Source organism: Dendroctonus ponderosae, unplaced genomic scaffold (assembly GCF_020466585.1).
Source record: "Dendroctonus ponderosae isolate FM_Combo_2020 unplaced genomic scaffold, Dpon_F_20191213v2 Dpon_F_20191213_9, whole genome shotgun sequence".
Classification (NCBI taxonomy): domain Eukaryota; kingdom Metazoa; phylum Arthropoda; class Insecta; order Coleoptera; family Curculionidae; genus Dendroctonus; species Dendroctonus ponderosae.
Genome location: NW_026019116.1, coordinates 920,446 through 928,543, shown reverse-complemented (window position 1 = coordinate 928,543; position 8,098 = coordinate 920,446). Strand labels below are relative to the sequence as shown.

The 8,098-nt window shown below is 32.9% G+C and overlaps 1 protein-coding gene across 3 annotated transcripts in view; it reads left to right on the top strand.

Annotated features, from left to right (window-relative positions):
- Positions 1–937: 937 nt before the first annotated feature.
- The window catches only part of LOC109537653 (CCN family member 2), a 125,581-nt gene continuing 118,420 nt past the window's right edge, over positions 938–8,098 (top strand). For 2 of the 3 annotated variants that reach the window (XM_048669723.1, XM_048669721.1), the window contains exon 1: positions 938–1,693. The gene's annotated coding sequence lies outside the window, so the exon portion shown is untranslated. The remainder of the gene's footprint in view (positions 1,694–8,098) is intronic. The other variant, XM_048669722.1, reaches the window with a different exon arrangement.

Genomic DNA, 8,098 nt, shown 5'->3' with positions numbered 1-8,098 from the left:
GAGATCTGTAAATTCGTCCTCCGTCGTACAAATTCACAGATCTTCAACCAATAGAAACACTTTTGTATCATAGCACCATCGAATAAACGGATGCATAGGACAAAGGCTTAAGGTTCTGGTAAGCAACAACTTTGGATTTCTTTTCATGGGATAAATTGCTGGTGCTTTTTTAGTCTTGTTTTAAGTCAAGCAATTGTCTGGTGCTCCCTATTTTTGTTCATTAACTATTTTTTTTTCAAACATGTTACGTTAGCTAGATATGTATGACAAATCCTACATGAGGTGATAAAGAAACGTGGAAATATTTTTCTGTGGGATTCATGTGAAACGAGGCATTCCGGATGAAGTTTATTAAGCATCTTAATTAAGCATCATTTCAGGTTTAACTCGTCTGGGAAATATTTTAGCAGTGACGCTTGTATTACATCTTTTTTATTTTATGGCAGTTTTAGAGTTTAATTTTTTACTCAATTTTAATAAATCTATTTTTTATCTTGAACAGCAGAGCCACGTCGTATTAAAGATTTTGTAAGATATTGAATTTTTTGTGTGGTATTTACCTGCAGAACCGTCAACTCTTTACAACAAATTAAAGTTTCCGTGATATTATTTTTACAAGAATTTCTTACTTTATTATTAACGACGCTCTCAAGGAGGCCTTATTCTCATGTTTTCTTTAGATCAGTTTTCTTCACTATTATTCCCTTATCATGACAAAGCGTACACAATTAAATAGAATGGCAAACCACTCAAATTCATCCTTAGAACAACTTCCCTGTTCAATTATACACGGTGGTCCTCAACTAATGTGACAAAATTCTCTTAATATTGCGTTTTAGACAAGTTTGTCTGATATGAAAGTTAATAAAAGTTGAAACCAATTAAGAACCTATTAAAAATAAACGAAAATTGTATTTACACGTTGACACCCTGTATCTCGGGAACTACTAACTTTCAGTTCAGACAAATTTACATAAAATGCAATATTTTTGGCTAAACTCTATGCCAGTGAATTTGTCACATTAGTTGAAGACCACCCTGTACAGAATGGCCACAAATAAAAATATGCGAGGAAAATATATACATATTTACATTGCGAGAACGGTATCTGCAAGGGCTTCTGTAACTTTTCCGCATGAGATGACGTGATTCAGTGAATTCGCTCAGTACAAAACGACTTTCGGAGTAAAAGCGCTTTAAAGCTAGGAATTTGCACACACAGATAATAACACACGTTTATGCAAAATTCCATTGGCCTAACTTTTCCAAATATGGCTTGAAGTTCATTAATTTCAGAAAAATCTGAATATCAATAATCGCATTAATATTTCTTAGTTTTCTCACGATATTGGCAATAATAAACAACCGTTTTTCTATAGTGGATTGTTCCTATAACCGCAGTGAGCGGCTTGGAAAATCCTAGCTTTCAATAAAATAAACTTGCAAATAACGGATTACTGACTTTAGCTCATTTTCATTAATTGTCACATGGCACATGCGTAAGAACGAGACAATTTTCACCCTTCAGGAAAAACATGCAGTGAGGTTTCAACGGTTTCGGTGGAAACTAGGGCTTGTACAAACCGCGTTCGATTGGAAAACTCGTAAAGTTCTCTAGGACCATTTGAACTAGTGGTGTGTCGAACAGTTGACAATTTTCACGAGTTTGGTTTTCATGCAACTGAGCTGGTGGGTGAGTTCATTGTATATTTTGTTTTAAAAAAAATGTGAAAAATAATTTAACTTAAAATGTTGATTGCAAGAAACATTACCTTTTTTGAATTTTTATTCTGCAGTTTTCCAATGTATTTTTATTCATATTCTAGTAAAAATAAGCTCAAAACGGAAACTAACATTAACAGAAATTTTCGAATATACAAGGTGTTCATAAAATGCGTTAAGAATTTTTTAAGGGTGATTCTACATGCTAAAATAATGGTAGAAAGTCATGAACATAAATTCGAAATCTGAACCATTTCCGAATTACAGCTTATCAAACTATATTTTTTCCTTTCTTTCAGCGATGCTGCTAGATGACACTTTACCTGTAATTCAATTTTCGTTTTCCTCATGTCTTTTTTGAATCACCAGATGTCTCAAAACGGAAATGCCATCTTAGGCACTAGAAAATACTAGGCAAAAAAGTTTCTCTTCAGACAACTCGAAACACTTCTTGGTTTAGAAGCAAATGGACAATAAAATTTTTATTACTCCAAACCAATGGCCTTGTTGGGGGGGCATTTAATTGGAATCGCACCAAATCAAGTCCTCTGGATTTAAAATGTGCCGAATTTGAAAATTTGCGGTAATTAGGCCCGGTTCCACCATCTCCAATTAAAATGTTTATAATTGATTAAAGCTATTTAATCAACACTTTGCGTTCCACCACAATTTTAACCAGGGTTATGGACACTTAATCAGTGGTTAACTTAATCGCCTAAAATGGCTGATTATTGACGATAACCACGATTAGTGTAGTATTATAACCTCAAACAATTTTAAGTAAACACATGTTGGATTTGTTTTATGGCGATGTTTTATCACCGTCTGATGAGAATAGTGACATTCAGGTTGATAGAAGACCCCAAATATCTAATACGCGAGTCAATGATTTTGAGATCATGGACACCTTGAGTTTTTCACGCTATTTCGCTTATTGAAAAACATTGTCCAAACATTACTACTGGAAATAGAAATAGACCTGCAACACACTACAGAAAGTTATGTTAAATGAAAAACAGTAAAATTGCCACCTGTTTATTAAATTGATTTTTTAGAAACAACACTATTCAACCCATGACACAACTTTTACTTGTGTTGAGGTATTATGCAGCTGGATCGCATCTTATTGCTGCTGAAGACTTTTTTGGAGTACGCAAAACTAGTCCGCATCGAATTGTATATCGAGTAACTGCTGCAAAAGCCACATTAGGTCAAAATGGCATTAACCTCCCATCTACAAAAAGGGACAAAAGTGCAGCACAAGTAATTTTTTATGAATTAGCTCGTTTTTTGTTGGATTGTACTCATATTAAAGTACAATTCTTTGGGGGAGACAACGCAGAAGTATTTCGTAATAGAAAAGGATATTTCTCTATCAATGTTCAAGCGACATGTGATTATTATTTTGAGGAAAAATTATTTCAGTTGATCTGTCAGTTGTTTAAACGAATCAGAACAGTGGATTCAAAGGAAATACGATCTTACCTGATGAAACTTATGATTATCTAACTGAAGTTAAAATGTTTGTTGTGGAACACATGACAATTTAATCATGATTAAAGTGGTTATTAAAAAATAAGTGTTTTAGTTAACCAAGAATTTAATCACTCTTGGTAGAACCGGGCCTTGTTCAATGTAGACTACAAGTTTGTGCTCTAAAACCACTAGATTAGAATGGATCGGTAATGTTCAAATCTTGCTTTCAAATGCAGCACAAAAATTGAGTCAAAATTAAGCAATAATACAGTAATTCCTATAAATTGTCAAATTTGGCACATTTTAAAACAAGACGCCTTGATTTGCTGCGTTTGCAACTAAACCCAAAGACACTGGGTTGAGAGTGATACAAACTTTTATGTCGATTTGCTCCTAAACAAAGAGGCTTTTTGAGTCATGCGAAAAGAACATTTTTTGTCTTACATTTCCCAATTTTTAAAATCGCATATTACTTTTTGTAATATTTGACTGTGCCAAAAAAGATACGGAAAAATTAAATTTGGATTTCAGGTAAAATGCCATCTAGCGTTAGAGCGGAGAAACAATTTTTTATTAGAAAGTTATTACTAAGACAAAACTGTACCAATTTTAAATTTTAAATTTTAAATAAAAAAAACTATGAAATTTGACGAGCTGTAAAGCCTAGTTCTCATAAGCGAACTTTCGGAAAAAAAATCCGAATAATTGGACGATTTGACAGGCGTCGGAAAAAGTTGAAATTCAATAGTTCTCGTGTTCGATTATTTCTTGCTGAAAAAAAGCAATAATTTTGACTCATCGTTTTGGTGACAATGGCAGTGGTTGGTGAAAATGACCGCGATTTTAACCTCAAAGCCCACTTTTCCGAGGAGCGGCTAACCGGAGGAACAAAATCCAATGTTATACGCATGCGCGCCAATTAACCAAGATAAATGACATTTCAAAAAGTAATACATAACCAAAGTTATTTTAAATAATAATCTATTTGAATCTATCATTAATTTCGTTTATAACTTGCTGTTAATTTTAAAAGCCTGTGTGTTTAGTTTAGTATAGCCAAATACTATTATATAGCAATGCTGTTTTATTGTTTCGAATGCAAAAAGTTGTATTCAAGTCAATCCAATTTAAACAAGCATATTAAGGTGTTGCATAAAGAATCTTTACAAGTGATAAATTATGCCTCGTGTACCAAATATAAATGCGGAAGCTGCAATGGTCACTTCAAATATGACAATGATTTAAGGAAACATCTGGAATCACAACATGAATTTAAAAATATTGTTGAAGAATTGCATTTTGAGAGCCATAGTGGTAAGTAAGAAGTAGTTAGTATGTATATTAACTTGAATATTTCCTTCGTGTGATAATCTGTCCGTTTAAAGTGTGCAATTATCGAAAAATTACAGCGGTAATTGCACAGTGTGCAATTATCACAACGATAATTGCATTGTTAACAAAAAATATTTGACAGGTGTCTTTTCATGTTGAATTAGACATAAAATGTCTTCCTGACATACCTAAGATATTCAAATTAAATACGACAATATGAAAATAAACTCATGCAGTTTTTAGACAACAAGCTTTGATGCAAAATTATTGGTAAGTGCTTCAAGCACTTGTGCAATTACCCCCGATAATTATTTGTCTCCAACTTTTACTTATAGCATTCACTCAGTGGCTGTCTGAAGAAGAAGAACAAATCAAGTCAGCATGTACAAAATACAGGAAAAAAGAGCGAAGCTGAGTTTGGTTTGGTGTATTATTAATGGAAACGATCTTATAGAAATAGAAAAGATAAAGAATTGGCATCAACACATAAGGTAATAAGGCATAAGATAAAATTATCATTAATGAATTTATTTACAATTTAGCTGTTAGATCAGTAGATTCTAGTAATGGTCATAAATATGTAGAATTTAGTTAGTATTTTATATCTATTAATAAATATCAGAATGTTCTGAAATATAAATATATGTTACCTATACCTACTTGCAGTAAATTTATATTAAGACCGTTTACTTTGTATTACTTTTGACTGAAAGGAAATAAAACAGAATGTATTTCATTGTTTATATTTATTTTGATAAATATTTCATCTTTTTCATTTCCGTAAGATCGTTAGATTCATAAAACACTAAATCAAACTCAGCTTTGCTCGTTTTTCCTGTATTTTAAACATCTTGAATTTATTTCAATTTTCCTCTTCAGACAGGAACTGAGTGAATGCTATATAAGTAAGGTCGGAGACAAATAATTATTCAGTTATTATATTTCTGTATTTCTTACTGACCACTATAGTTCTTAAAATGCAATTCTTCAACAATAATTTTAAATTCATGTTCAATGTTTTCTTAAATCATTGCTATATTTGAAGTGACCATTGGAGCTTCCGCATTTATATTTGGTACAGGAGGGATGCCTTATCACTTGTAAAGTTTTTTTATGCATTACCTTAATACGCTTCTTTAAATTGGATTGGCGAATACAATTTTTTGCATTCCAATCGATAAAACGGCATCCATGTATAGTCTTTGGGCTATACTCAACTAAACAAATTGTTATTAGTTTGGTTATGCATTGTATTATTCTTTGATATGTCTTTGATAAATATCTTAGGTAATTGGTGCGCATTCCTATAACATTGGATTTTCTTCCTCCGCTTAGCCGCTCCTACCTTTCCGTTCCCTCGCTCGACGTTCGCCAAGCTCGTCTTTATCTATACAACATACATGGACGCGGAAACCATACTATCATCCGAAGCCAAAACATGTAAATTTACGCTATTATATACAAGTATTGAGCACATTTAATTTTAAAGAAACGAAGAAAAAGTATTTTCAAGTGTGTAGATTTTATTCAATTTTTGAAATTCGACCAAGGGCTTTCGGTGATTCGTAAAGCATAGGCCAAGCTTGAAAAAATTGAATAAAATCTACACTGAAAGTGCATGCTAATCTTTCTCCTGCAGTTATATGATCTCGGCTTTTACAATTTTTAGTAATATGCGGTCCAACTTGAATCGATAACTTTGATAATAAAGTATCGAATAATTATTTCGACATTCTCATGTAATTAAAATGTTTTTCTCGATCTTGAAGACGCATTTCTTGAATCAAATTAAAATACGCTACGTGTTCCGGTCCTCGTTGGAAAATCTCTCTAATGTCTTACATAACCTATAAAACATAACCTATAAAATCCTCCGAATTTCCGAATAATCGGAAAAAGTTGGAATGATTTCAACTTTTTCCGACATTTGTCAAATCGTTCAATTATTCGGAATTTTTTTCTGAAAATTCGCTTATGAGAACTAGGCTTAACTTGGAAAATCTTCAGATTACTACTTTTTGTTACATGACCTACCTACTATCATTACTTTAGCATGTATAAGCATCATTAAGAATATCCCAACGCTTTTTCCGAACACCCTGTATATCTGTAAAATGTTAAAAAATGTTGTTGTAAAATATTATTATACTTCGACCAAAGACATTAATAAATAGACCAAGCTAGTAATTCATAAAACCCGATTTGTCTGGGATCAACATTAAATTCTACCGATCGGCGATTTATCAATGAAAAACAGGTGGTAGGGATAAAGTAGGTACCGATCAAAAAGTAGAATTAATCGGAAAATCAACTCGCTTGGCTGCTAGCCATAGGCGTAGTAAAAATCAATATTAATCGATTTATTCATTTTCTGACCTTTATATCTACATTGTATGTTTGAAATTATAACCGCTATAATAGTAACGCAAATTTTTGAGCATTTTATAGCGATTCAATATGGCTCTTAGCCTACTGGTCCCTGTTTACAGTCGTGCAAACTAGGTACAGGTTAGGAAAATTCAAGACGATTTTCATGCAAATGAAACCACTTCGCACGATTTCTTTTAAGCGTAACAGTTTATTAAAATCACGATTATCACTGATTATCACCAAAAACACGAGAAATTGCCGTATTTACTCGTCCAACAAATACTCTTCCCCTCTTACTATCATGTCACTATCACGTACTCCTCCCACTCGATGGTTCATGGTTCACAACATTGGTATGTTGCTCCCATCGAAAAACATAAACCAATGCATCTGGTTAATCTGAGACTACGACTAACTCTGCTATATTAGTTGATTGAAAAAATTGCCACGTTATCCGTTTTATACAGAGTGATTCAGAATCAGAAAATAACTTCAGCACGAAAATAAATTGGAGTATAGGAAACTAAGTCCAGAAATGTCTGGCTAAGGCCCCAGGGCGTGATGGCGGTGTAAGACCATTACGCTCAAAATAGCGTTATCTTCAATCGAGATATCATAGACAATCTTTTAATCGAGAGTTTTAGGCCTCTTAAAATTACATTGGCCTTAAACGCTATACGTTATTCTAATCATGCGCAGTGTGGAAAAAATAAAGTGTTCAGGCAAATAACGTTAAGTGCGTTTTTTAGTTTTTGATACCGCGTTTATCGCACTCTTAATAACATAAACCTCACTTTATTGTTTTCTTATCTCGTTTTGTTCGGAAAAGTTTCAAAGCTAGTTTAAGTTTGTATTGTTATTAAAGAAGAAGTGGCTAAGATGGAAGAAAACCTTGAAGCTGCCTTTTTGCGCCGAAATGACCAGGGACATGTGGATCACGATTTAATAAGAGGATTAATTTTACACGACGTTTTTGCAAACTGAAGAGCTATTTTTAATATAGAAAATATTGAGTCCGGAGATCTCCTTATCAATTTTAGGTTTCAGAAGAAAAAATTCAAAATCAGATAGTTAGGTTATGGGTTAGAAGTTAGAACCTGTCCGGGTGATGTTAGTAGTGTTGCCAAAGTTCAAATTTGCCTAAACAATTTTCACATAAAATCCGTAATTACGCAATAATGGCGTAAATTAATCAATG